Raw genomic sequence first — 13,961 nt, forward strand, 5'->3', positions numbered from 1 at the left:
AAGCAGCAGATGGGACGGGCAGATAGGCTGAGGGCACGGAGGAAAATCGCAGGTGTGTTGGATGAAGGAGGCAGGTATACTACTACTCAACTCTTGCTCACATTGTTACTCTTTTCACTGGGTTCTGGAGGTGTGGTTACAGCAATTGCGCAAGGTTGCTGGGGCCTTTGGTGCTGGGACCCAATGTGGTATTTTTACCCCAGGGTGAGAATCCCTGGGGGCATTCCTGCACAGTATCATCGACAGTGTCAATGCAACACTTAAAGAGTCAATTTTAACACTGATTCAGTGAACATGGTCCCGAGCTACAGAGTGTTAAAGTAACACTGGACATAGTGTTACATTTTTAGAGTCAATTTAACACTGGTTAGAGTTAATATTTTACACTACACTACACTGAGAAGTTTTACTCAAATTTGACACTATGATGTAAATAACACTCTTAATTAATCAAAATTAACTCTAAATAACTCTTCATGAGTGTTAAACCTACTTGACACTAAGTGTTGATTAAGAAATTACTCCAAATACAGTGTTGATTTATAACTGACTCCTGCCAGTGTTAAAACATATTTCCTCTAGTATTTACTCCCTTAGTGTAATTCTTACCCAACACCTTATTTTCAATTTACTCTGTTTTAACTCTTCAACAGAACACTTTTAAGAGTTTTACATTTTCTACTTGACCATGTCCAGCTAACACTTCAAACAATAAAACAAAAAATGTTTGCAGGAGAAAAAACAACAAACACCATTATATCATATCTTAATAACAATTTATTAAAAATAAAAACATTTAGTTTGCATACAACTTTTCATTATCAGTTTAGAGATGCAAGTGTAACTCCCATTTGTGCTACATTGTGCAACAATTAAACCTCACTTTCAGTTTCAAAGATGGAAAAAAAACATTGTTCTTCAAAGACACGGTATATTTAGAATAGTACAATCTTAACAATGTCTGTAAACACTGAAATATGTGTGTTTACAATGCATTTAGAGGATATACACAGAGAACAATTCAAGTCACCTGAGGTGAGTCACCTTTCGTCCGGTTGTGTTCCTTGACAATATCGTCTCCACCAGGTTTCTTGGCCAACGCAGATTTTTCCAACTGTGAAACGATGATTTTTGTTTTAATCACATGATGGTATCTGTAAAAACAGAAAAAGTGAAATGGCATTATGACCCACATCACAATTCATTCTGAGACAACACTGAAGTTCAATTTAACACTAACTAGCTTTTGTCAAACATTAAAAACGACTGAATGTAATTAGACAGCAATAGACAGAAAATAAACTATTCATTTAAACTAATTGGCTTTAAAGTGAATCCTTGTAGGAGTGCCCATGCACTCAAAGGGAAGGTTGAAAACAATACAACACTGTCAATCCTTCACATTGACCTCTCTTGCCCACATTGTGGAGTTTGATGTTAGCTAGTTAGCCTAGCTAACTTAATGTGCGAGCACATTTGAGCTAACGTTAGCTTTCAACTCGGTCAGGTTAGCCCTCTGCTATTCGCTATTTCAAGACACAAAAACAACTGGAGTCTATGTTGAACAACAATATTAAGTTATTCTAATTATTCTTTTTTGCTGAAATGCCAAAATGTGGTTTCTTAAGTGATTTAGAGAAACTTACCACCGTCTGTCGAGAAGTGCAAAATGGCGGGGCGAAGCTCATGATCCGTTTGAAAGGAGAAGGAGGTGGGAGGAGTTTAACTCTGATTATTTTCACCAACACTGGCCGATAAATTGGTAGTAATTACTCTTGCCATTGTTGTAATAACTCTGAAAGAGTCAATGTACCATGACACTGCATATTTGACACTGGGGAATTTGCTGTGTGGTTTAGGGTGCGGAGGAGAGCATCGCTGTCTCAGTCCATATAGCACGCACTGCTTTAATTGCTTCAACTGACTTCATTTACCATCAACGCTGATCTGACGTCCACATTTAAGTGGCAAATTTTCCCTTTCAGCTTCATCATTTGTGCCATAAATAGTGAGTATTTGATGAATTGTAGCTTGTGGATATATGTCAAGTTTTCTATTTAATATAGTAATACTGTCTCAGAGGGGAGAGAGAGAGGCAGGTTTAAAGGAGTGAAAAGAAGTCCAGAACAGAACACTACGTAAGGGCTCGTGGGATACGCAAAACATTCCTCACTCTCTCCTTATTAAGACGTCCACATTGTGAAGGTTGATCCTCTGTCATTTATTGTCCTGTCGTCCCAGACTACTGTGGCATGTTGATGATCCCCCTAGGGCTTTATAATCTCACAACATACCGTCTGTGCTCATGTAAACAGGTTTGAGACATTTCTGTGTGCCCCGAGCTTCACGTCATGTCATGTCATGTCATGTAACTTCCCACTCTCCACAAGTGTGGGAAAATGTTCTCCTCATTCTGGATTAGTGGCTTTACTGGCAGAACAGCACGCCTTCAAACATTATGAATCACCATGATTGATGACGCGAGTGTTGGAGGCTTGTCGGTCCGTCAGCAAATTCTGCCTCAAACCATTTGGCTCCGTGTGTGCGCTTGCATACTGATTGTAAAACCACAATTAGGTCAGTATTGGTTTCACCTCAGTGAGATGTCGACTAATCGAAGCCAAACCGGTCTGTCATTAGGAGTGCAGGGCTCCATGAAAACCAACATGCTCTAATAACCAGTTCCACTCAGCACTTAGCAGTAGAGGTAATCTAGTACCGGTAGAATTAAGGGAGAGTGAAGTGAAGTGCTTCGGGTGGACAGTGGACACTGCCCATTTGTCCTTCTGTCTGCTCCTTGTGTCCCCGTCTCGTCCCTGTAGGACACCACCATGTAACCTCTGCTCAGACTTGGTATGTTGTGTTGTCTGGGTACGTTGTATCAACATTAAATTATTTGGGTTTATCCCGTTCACCGAACCAGAGGTTAGGCTTTTGTGCAAAGCAGTCGCACGTCCTTGAGGAAGGTATTTCCCACACGTCATTTTTCACACGGCGACAGTTTCTTGCAAAACGGCTCAAGTTGGAAGAATTTGTTGCAATATGGAAAAAGAAAATTGGCCTAATTTGTCTATACTGTGATATTTGAGGCTGTAATTTGCGGTTGTGTCGGACTGTCTTGTTTAACAGCTGTTATTGTGCACGCCCAGTTTGTGTTGCTAGGAGTACCATCAGCTGTTTACACCAAAGGTGATGCATATTTAAGGGCCGTACATTCACACCGATTGTATGCTGCCTGATTCCAAATTCCATCAACTAATAACCCATTTGTGCAGGGCCCTAGAAATAAAAAACATAATGTTTGGGGCTGTTGGTTCCTCTGTAGCCCCCCCCCCCCCCCGCCCAGAGAAAATAGGAGAACCAATATTCTACTGCATCAGCCCCCTGTTCCACTCTGTCCGGTCTTTTTGGGTCACGGAGTTGGAACGACAGTGATGTAGAAATCTATTTGGCACGGCGCCGACCGAGGCAGAGGGAAGGGAAAGTATGCGGAGAAAACTGTTATGAACACGAGTTGAACCCGAGGCGCAGGACACCGACTGAAGGGTGGTGTGAGAGAGTCTTTCATTGCCACAAAGGATGAGGATGAGGGACTGATGCTATACTTGAATTACTGCATAGAATTAACAATCCTGAGTTTATACCACTGAGTGAGGTAGTCACATAATAAATAACCTTATTTGACACTTAGACATATGAAACAAATTATCAGCAAAAGTCCTCCCTTGAACCAGAGTGTATCATTTTGAAAAGCCGGTCCGGGGTGAGATGCGTCATTCCTCTAAGCGTCGATGATGTCATGCATGATGGACAGAATTAACACGACGCTGATCCTGCAGTTTCAGTGGCGCCAATGATCTAGTTTTTATTTTCCATTTCTGCAAGTGGGTCAAATTGAGATTTCTAAGAAAGAAATGGATACAAAAAAACAAAAAAACACGTGTGTGGATATTTTTGTGTGATTAAAGCCACACCCTTTCCCCCCTGGTGGAAACGCATTCCAGGTTTGCTCCAAGCAATGTCCCGTAGTCTGACACGCTGACGGCTTAGTCTGCAATGTCAGCCGGAGTGAGGGGAAAACAAGAACCTGAGGGCTTACAAGGTGCTTTCTTGGAGTCAGTCCAACACACACACACACACAGACGGCTTTCAGCATACAAACACATACAAACAAAGGAAATGACGGAATGCACAACAGATTTCTTACTTGTATGATTCATGACAAGGGGGTTCTCAGTCTGTCAGTCCACGAGATGTTCATCGCATCGAACCCTGTTTTGACGCATCTATGGCTGGCATGAACTACTGTTGCGACAGCTTTTTAAACTTTTCGTTCCCTCACAGACCTCAGTGATGATGGTGGCAGATGTACCACTTGACAGTTCATGGGTGACAATGGGTCGGGATTGGTGATCCATGTGGAAGACATGGAAGTAAAGAAACAGCCACTGAGCCCTGGTGTTATTTAACTTAATGTCTCTCAAATCTATGTATTGCTTAATGCAGTTATCATGACATTGAGAAGGGCATATATCAGCTGTCCTGTTCAAACACAGCTCCTGTAATCCGGCATTTTGTTCACGGCGGAATATTGACAAGCGCTCATCCGAGGGAACAAGAGCTGAGATTCCTTTATTGCAACCTTTCGACCACAACTTATTTAAAAGGAGTAGGTTTCTGTCTGCTAATGACACTTTTGGATTCCTGAGCGGTAAACATAAGGGCCGTAATCAACAACTGCAGTCCTCCAGTGTGTTCACATTCTTTTGACCTGAGGAGACGGGCGGGTGGTGGTGTAATGGAATGAGGCATGTGTTTATGTTTCTTTGGCAAAGGGCAAAGCTGGCTTTTTACACTGTATGTTGGACATTTTGGATCCCTCGCATATTTCATCGACTTTGTAGCCGCAAAAGTCCCGTCAAGCCTTCTGCTGAACAGAAGAAGACAAATGGGATTTGCGACCTACAGCGCGTTCATAAGTCAGAGCAGCAAAACAGTCAGAGGAAACATCTCTTAAGACTGGAGGGAGGGTCCACTTCTCTGCTCCAAATCTAGGCTTATAACCTCTGCTGGGACCTCATTTATAAAAGCCCTTGTGTGGTTTCTGTCCTTTTGCTCTAATCCAAGCCACAGTAGTGAGACGAGTGTTTCATTTTGAAAGGAGCTCGGTAATAAAACAGCAACCTCCTGCACGCTATCTGCATTACAAAAGCTCTCTATCCTTCTCGCTGCATAAATTCTCATCAAGGAAGCAATATAGGAATAGAAACTGGCTGTCGTCCGACACTTCATCATCATCATCATCACCGCCATCGTTGTACAACGGAGACCTCAAACCCATCGGGTGATCGTTCAGTGTCGATGAGCAAATTGATTAAGAGGAAGAAACGGAGGGGAAGGAAAAGAGGAAGCATGCAAAAGGTTGAAAACATGGCAGTGAAAAGGACCACGCACATGCATGAAGACAGACTTCGCAACACAACATAAGAGTAGAACTTACTCATTTAGGCTCTTTGGGGGAAGAGGTAGATCCTTGCACTGGCCTAAAGAGCGCAACGCACTGCAACTTAAAGGCACCCTGTGGAGCTTTTTACCACTAGTAGCGATATTGAGCAATATTTGTACAACTGGGTCACTTTGTTTGTGTCATTCACGCACCGGAGCATGCAGGCGGCACGATAAACATCGTTGCTGACGTTTTTTCCTTTATTTCCCTGACGTACAGTCGGTGGCTGCATGCCAAAGTAGCAACGCGCCAACAAAGGCAGGGAAGAAGAAGACTGCTACGATTTTAAATATAGACATTTCTACGAGAAAGAAACGGCATTCAACCTGCATGTTTGGTCTTGTTTGGTATGTTGCTAGATTGGAAATACCCGTAATAACTGAAAGAATCAGGCTCTAGAGGTGAGGACACACGCACTCTTTTGCACACTTTGACAGGCCCGGCACGTCCGCGCTGACTTATTGCTCTGGCCTGCCGCTCGTTTGCGGTTTGGCTGGATTTACAGTCGCCCCTCGTGTCCCCTCCTGGCTTTTCATTACCTTTCCCCTTGTGATTAATGGCCCCGTGACACAATGGGAACCCACTGTCCCGCGATGCGTCTCTCTCGTCAAAGTGATGGCGCTCTTCAACGCCAGGAAAAGCATGGAACCTTTTGGGAAGTCTTTTTTGGCACACTTGAGCTACGATATGGGCACGGGCTCATCTCTTTGATTCCCCTGTGATGCCGTGACCATGAATCTATCAAACAAAAGCCAGCGGTGTCCCTGTACGGCTGCTTTGTCTCGTTTTACTTGATAAAAACCAGCGCCGATTGCCTCTGCCGAAAGGAATGCCCTCAAAGTAAAGCAATGCATCAGGAGAATGGACTTGACCCCTCAAGAGGACGAATTTAGCTTTAAACGCTTTATCTTGTAAGCTGCCGATATTCTATCTCATAGTTTAAACTTGACCTTGCACGACATCCCACTGCTCATGTTTTCTATGGAAGATTTTTTTTCTTTTCCTGAACTTAAGGGCCTCTTTCCTATCTAAGCTCTTAATAGCCCGCCGAATAGCATTCCTCGACATTAGCGCGTCATAAAACCAAAAAAAAACGTCTTTCCTTGTGAATCTGAAGCTCCCCTGTGCTCGGTGGCGTTGGCACCGAGGCCTAAATAAGAAGTTCAAAATGAAGCCTCTAATTAAAGCCATAATGCTGTGATTGGAGATATGAAATGCTGGCTGTATTATTCTTTCATAGGCATGAATAGTAAAATAGATAGCTACTTTGAACATGTTCAGTTTAAACATACAGCAGCTCAAACAGGTTACTTGATCTATTTGTGGCAGCCAGTGATTTTGTGGTATGCTGCCCCGGGAGAGGGATGAAAAATGCTTGGATGTAAGGAGATCTGTCTGGAATGCCGTTTGAGAGAATTCATGATGGGAAAACAACGCTAAAGGCAAACTCTGCTCGGCGTCCCGCCTGGCCTGCACCAAAAACACAGGAGCTTCGGAGACAGAGACCCAGACAGTGGTAGGAGATCGAGATAGTGGGAAATGCATCACAAAAATGCTGCTTAACCCCAACAGAAACAATGCAGACCCCCCCCCCTGACCAAGAAAGATCCCACAGACGCCTCGGGTTATCAATCATGATCATTTTGTGGTGTAATGTTATCTGAAATATGAGCCCTTGAAAAAAATACAGTATACCTGCGGGCAGAAATCCAACATACTGCTTTAGAAAACAACAAAAGAAACATAAAAACAATATCCGAACTAAAGTCTTATTTTACCCAAATCACCTCTAGTCACGAATATCTATGTCTAATATATATGTCAGCCTCCAGCCCAATACAAGGGAGGTGAATGGAATTTTGTTCTAGGAACTATCTGCATGAACACTGACCGTTTCTGATGACATACGTTGTATTTTACACTGTCAAACATCAGCTGCAGTAGGGTGTTACATTGAATAAAATGTTGAATTAGTCCGTTTCTGTTTCCCCCCACTGGGGGGTTTTGTCCCGAGCATCGTTTCCTCTGGGAGGATGTTTTGACAGGAAATGGAACTGGTGCGGGCATCCCTCGCGGGGTTCAGGCAGCCGTTTCCTGCGCCAACGTAGACCAAGCGTGCCAGCTTAGGGCTTGGCCCAGACCACCGTGAGAAAAGCAGTCTTCAACATCCTCTGGGAAAGGAGGACTGGGCCTGCCCTTCTCCTGCCGTGGTCTCAGGAAAAAAAAGAAATGACCACCACTACACCTCCCAGATCCCAGCGTTTGCAGGGTGGATGTATGAAAAAAAGAAGAAAAAAAAATCCAGACCAAACCGGGTTTGGAGTGTCTGACAAACGTTGATAGCAACGTATCGACGTGAGAAGGTGCAGATAGTTGAAAAAAAGGGGAGACGGAAGAAGTTCTTCGAGGTTCTGTGACTTTGAGGAACTGATAAAAAAAAAAGGGGGAAGAAGCAGAGAGGTGATAGCGTGGAGGGAACAGATGGAGGGATCCCAGGGAAAAAAGAGCCAGTTGGAAAACAGTGAGGTGGAAGGGGGGAGAGCGGGAGGAAGAAGGGAGGTTCGGCGGTGAGGGTTTCCCTGATGAAGCACAGCTGACGGTGCGAACCTACAGCGCTCTCATGACAGGCCTCACCACATCAACCCGTTGACATTATTATGCAGCCGTCCTGGGGCCCACACACACACTCCTGACCCGCTGCACTGGGCCGCACCGCCAAGCATGCGCACGCAAGTGTGTGTGTGTCCGCTGATTCGCAGGCACGCACACGGTGGAGCGATGCTTATTCATGCTAATGCAATCAGGGATACACACCGAAGCCATGGCACACTCTCTCCACGCGGTCTATGTTCTTTGGGTTTTGGCTCGGCTTCTTTTGGACTGAATTCTCACCACGCAAATTCTTGCACGTGTGTGTGTGTGTGTGGGGGGGGGGGGGGGCTCTTGGTGCGTAAGGAAACCTGTTGAAATGCAGATTTCTACGGCGGCATTGACATGTACGAGCGAAGCCATCTCTTTACACAGCCTTGGTTTTCGTGAGACGTGTCTGGGTTTGTTCCCAATCGGCAATACGAGTGCATGATTTGACCTTCTTGACAGTCTGTAGCTGCACCGCAGGTAGCCAGCAACATACATCACCTGACGAGCCATGTGACCAGTCAGCCCCCTCGGTAAACACCGCGGACACACACACACACACACACACAGATCACTCATCAGTCCTGTTATCCCCAAAAAAAGATGGTCACTGAGGAAGTTTTCTTTTAAGTCTGCGGGGGATTTATCCGTTTTTTCCGCCCGGTGTGATTGTGGATGAAGAGTGCATGTGTGTGATGATGTGTGTGTGCGCGCTTGACTCTTGACCCCTGCCTGTCTTTGTGGATAGAACTCAGCAGACCGTTGTGCCGGAGGGCGAGACGAAAGATGGATGGCGGGAGGGAGGCGGGAGGGAGGCTGTTTTCCTGTTTTGCTAGTTTAATGAAGCACAGATGCACTTACACATTAAAAATAATTGATCAAAAATACTGCTCCTAGTTAAAGAACGGGGAAAAGCCTCTGGATATGACATTGAATTCCTGGACTCTTTCCTGGAATCGCATAACTTATAGTCATTAATACATTTAACAAGCTTTTTAAATTCAAAATTGTGACTTCACATGACTTTACATAAGTGTCCAATGCGTGTGGTGTACGTAAAGCAGAGAGAACATAAAGCTTGTCCATGGCTTCCATGGGGGCGTGAGAGGTGGAATGTTAAGCGGCTGCTTTTCCCATAGCCTTGAACACATATGCACGCTCACACACACACACACACACACACACATTCAAACACACGTGTGGTGTGAGGGAGCAGCGGTGACGGTTGTCATCCGACTCTTTTATCCTTTTTTTCTCCTGAAAAATAAACACAGTATCTTGAACAACAGCTACATCGCTGCTCCAAACACATTCGAGGCACGCATCAGTCAACAGGGAAGCAAAGTAACACGCGTGCTGCTCAGTCTGTGGTTTTTTTTAAAGTGAAATTATTTAGGGGCAAAGTGCAAAATCTGTAGCTTTGAAAACTTGAAAATAAGGGAATAAAAACGAGATTCTACTCAAGAGGGGAAGATTTTAAAAGTTGGAAATGTATTGAATGAGTCAGCGATCATGCGCACACACAATGAGGTCATACATCCGATTTCTGTGAAGGAAACACATCTCTGTCGACCCGTGTGAACAATAGGAAGCGCCAAGGTTGAATGAATGTGCACAAATTGTGACGTTGGCATCCTTGTCCTCTTCCTGTCAGTGGGAGTTAATTAAACGCACCCTCACGCACATGCAAGCTCACATCATCGATCCATCGTCCAATGCAGTGCTGGCTTCGGCCCTTTTCGGAGGAAGAACCGTGACGGAATAACGCAGGGGAACGACGTGGAACGGCTGCCCATCCCTGGGCGACAGGACCAGTGAGGCCTGGGCTGAGGTCTGGAGGGTGTGGGGCGAGGAAGCGGAAAGCTTGGAAGGGAGGGTCCTCCCCCCCCCCCTGCTGAAGGATCCTTTTAGCTGCAGCCAGGGAGATCCTTCTGCGGTCACACACATACACACATATATGGAAACATACTGTTGCATGTTGCTCCTCTGCCCGGCGACAGGAGCAGCTTCCTCTTTCACACACACACACCGGGCCAATATCAATACGCCCACGTTGTGTTTGATCTGCGTCGGGGCCATAAGCGCAGCCACGGAAGCTTGGAGTCCTCCATTTTTCAATTTGTTAGCAGAAACAACTCCCTTAGCTGCAGCGCTGCAGAGGTCACCGAGCTCATTTCTTCTGTTTCACTTTTAAATGGGAAAGAAACGCGTATCCTTGAATAAATCGGGTCAATCAAGACCACTTGGGGAAGTGGTTTCAGTCAAAGCATTCGCATGCCACCCAACATTAGTGTTTTTGAATGAATTAGCAGGGCTCATGCGTGAGACGCGAGGACGTCGCAGCATTTAAAATGACCGTACGTCAGATCAAACCAACCAGAAGCACTCGCAAGCTGGCCTTTGACCTAATCACACGCAATGTCAATGAATTCTACATGACGCCTGTATTTACAGCGCGGATGACAGTGAGAAATGTCGGAGATTTTTCAGCATATCATTCCAAACCTTCCACAGCGTAGTTTCTTAGAAAAATCCCGCCATGTGGTTTTGGTTTTTGTCTTCTGGGAAGTCGCTGACAAGTATGCCGTGCAGGCTGCTCACTGGTCCAGACCGCTGGACTGCCCCCGTACTCTACAAGAATGCCTCTCCGCCTCCAGAAAAGATGCCAGTGATGACGATGACGGGCCAGGGAGATGTCACTCGTGGGTACCGTCTCATGGTTACCGATTGGTCACGGAGTTTGGTCACCGGAGTGGAGATGTCAGATGGTGCGACCGATGCGATGCTCGCGAGCAACGAGTCGGGTAATGTCAAGAAAATGATTGTCGGCAATGTCATTTCCTTTAAAGGGATAGTTTGATGGGATCGGTCCGCAGCTGGTTAGCTTAGCTTAGCATGTAAACAGGCCCTGTCGAAAGAAGATAAAAGAACCGGCCCCCCCTACCACCTCTAAGGATCCATGAACATGTTACATCTTGTCTCATGTCTTGAACGCCATCGTATTTAAAGTACCGATCATGTCCTGTGTAAGTGTGCATATAGAGCTCCTGTACACACAGGATTTACAAAGCCGCACCACTAATAGGCCTCGCCCACCACAGCACCTGCTGCCAATAAACGAAGGATTAACAGGGGGTCCCTCTCTGGAACGCCACCAAAGCTATTCTCACTGAGGAGGCCATGGCGGTCGCAGGAATGCTTTTCATTCTCATCCAGCGAGGATAATATGTGCAGACATATCTGATATCTGATAGCTGCCCTTTTTTTTTGATCTCATCTCTCTTTTTAACGTATCCTGTCCTTTCTATCCCCTCCTCTCCTCTTCCCAAACCAGACACCACATCTGCCGAGGAGGGACAAAACGTTTTCCAGAGGACATTCAGCTGGCAGCTCGACTGTCCTCTCATCTTTCTCCCTCGATTTCTATTCGTCTCGCCACGTCGGGGGACAAGCGAAGGCGTCCATCTTCATCCTCGACTAGTGTCTCTCTCTCCGTCTGCCTGCCTCTTCTTCATTCCTTCCACCCGTCACGTCTTTCCGCTGTCATGACCCCCGCATGTAAAAGCAAGGGGTGGCACGTTGCTGTTGGGCGTCCCATGAAAACACGTCAGTCAGAACTGAGTCGAGAGGGAAAACACAGCTGGAGCGTGTTACAACGGTTAACAGATATTCAAAAGAGGGTGCGATCCGACTTCATATGAGAAGGTGAAGCTGAGATCTGCCATTACATACCCAAGAGCAACAACACGCAAATAAGGTCAGACGACACCGTTCCCCTCGACCTGACACTGCTGCCATTGTTTCCCACATTACAGCTTGAACGAGGAAGTGCGGCACTTCCTCTTCTGTTTTTATGACGCTGCTGAAGACGATACCAGGACTCTAGAGGCCCATCATCTATACAGGGTGGTACTAATGTGGCTTTGAACTCGGCCACTTTCAGTCTTGCTCTACGGACGCATTTTTCTGCTCATTAAAAAAAGGCCCAGCTGTGCATCGGTAGACTCACCGCTCAGCCCTGCATCCATGGTGGTTTTTGTCTGGCAGATTGTTTTCACAGAAATTGGAATGGGGTGATGAGGTCTCTGGGAGGAGGCCTTTAAAAGCACCAACCGTTTGTAATCACATTTAATAGGAGGGAGTCTGACGTGGGCAGAGAAAGTCCAGCCATGTTGGTCTTTAATGGGGAGCTCTGGGATAGTTCATTGTCTCCCATCGAGATAGGATCTGTGAGAACCTCCCTGTGACGTTCGCCGGCTGGTTGCGGAGATAACCCTTCACGCTGACCCCTGCAAGATCTTCAACGTCACCCTAAAAGCTCAATTAAATTCTCAAAGCGCTTCCTTAATATGATATATGTCTTTTTGTAAATGCACAAAACGTTGCTCATACAACTCCCACACACTCTCTTGATGAAGCGGATAAGAGTTTCGGGCCGTGAAACCTCCAACAAATCACAAACAATTCATGTTTTTACCGCAAACTTTGACCACGATTGTTGCATATTTACTCATGAAAATGTAAGCGGATAGAGAATTACAGTTTCCAGGGGCTTTACAGTGCAGTGCATTGACTTTTAATCTTCTTTACACCATATATTAGACCCCAATATTCCTTTTACATGCAAAGCACAGGATGCATTTGTGATATAATACATATATATATATATTAATATTTGAACTGAATTCAATAGTAATGCAAAAAGCAGTACTTCTGGACTATTTCCAGAATTAGATTACTTCTTACAGCACTGATTGTAGATAAATTGCAGGACTAAAGCACATCAAACTGCACAGTGAGAGTGTGTGTGTGTGTGTGTGCGCGCGCATTCATTTGAACGCGCGTGTGAGTAATCCATGCAGACAGACAGCCACGAGCCTCTCATCTGATTCAGCTTGACTTCGTGACTCTCCCCTCCGCCATTGTTACCCTATTTATGTCTCCCTCCAATTAGACATCTGGAGACGATCTGCGTGTTTGTGTGTGTGTGTGTGTGTTTCAAAATGCTGACAGTGGAGTTTTCAGGGGGAGAGGGGGGGTTGGGGGGGGGGGGGGCACACAGAGTTGAAAAGCGGGTAATGCTGTTCAAGGAATGGAGGAGCTCTCCATCTTTAGCGGTGGTACGATGAGTCAGGTTGGTCGCTTTGGTCGCGTTTGAAGAGAGCGATGAAAGACGGTTAAATGACTTTGCTGCTTAGTGGTCGACTGAAGGTGATTTACGCTGCGTTTTCCCATCACAACCTCCTCTTTTTGAGGCGTGTGTGTGTGTGTGTTGATTTCCAGTCGACGGTACGCTTGCTTAATCACACACATGTGAGTTCTTTTTCATTGCATTAGCGTGTGGCAATGTCCGCCGCGGCTGCCAAACCGTCGCTCTCATCGCTGGGATTGTGTAAGCAAGAGCCGGAGGACGAGGGCCGGAGGACGAGGGCCAAGGGGACGAGGTCAGCGGCCGCAGCTGTTCGCATGTCCTCATCCTGGAAGCAAACCATGACTTCACCGCGGCCGCCGGTTCCGCCTCGCTTCGAGCGCGAACTCTGCACCTCACACTCGGCAGACCTCAGAGATCTGCAGAAATGTTGTCCCGTGTCTTTTTCCTTTCATTTCCTTCTGCTGGGGTGCCTTTTCGAGCGAGTCTCTCTGGAGCGGCGTGGACACGCTCTTAATAGCATGTGGAGTCATTTGCATCGTGTCAAGGACTTGGAGCGCTTGCGCTAGCCTTCGCTCTGCCAGATGGGTGGTTCCACTCCTCCACCGCATGTCAAACGGACGTCAAAATATAGCTGAATTCCTTCTCCAGCAGTAGCAAAACCACACC

The sequence above is a fragment of the Pholis gunnellus genome (assembly GCF_910591455.1).
Source record: "Pholis gunnellus genome assembly, chromosome: 24".
NCBI classification, from domain to species: Eukaryota; Metazoa; Chordata; class Actinopteri; order Perciformes; family Pholidae; genus Pholis; species Pholis gunnellus.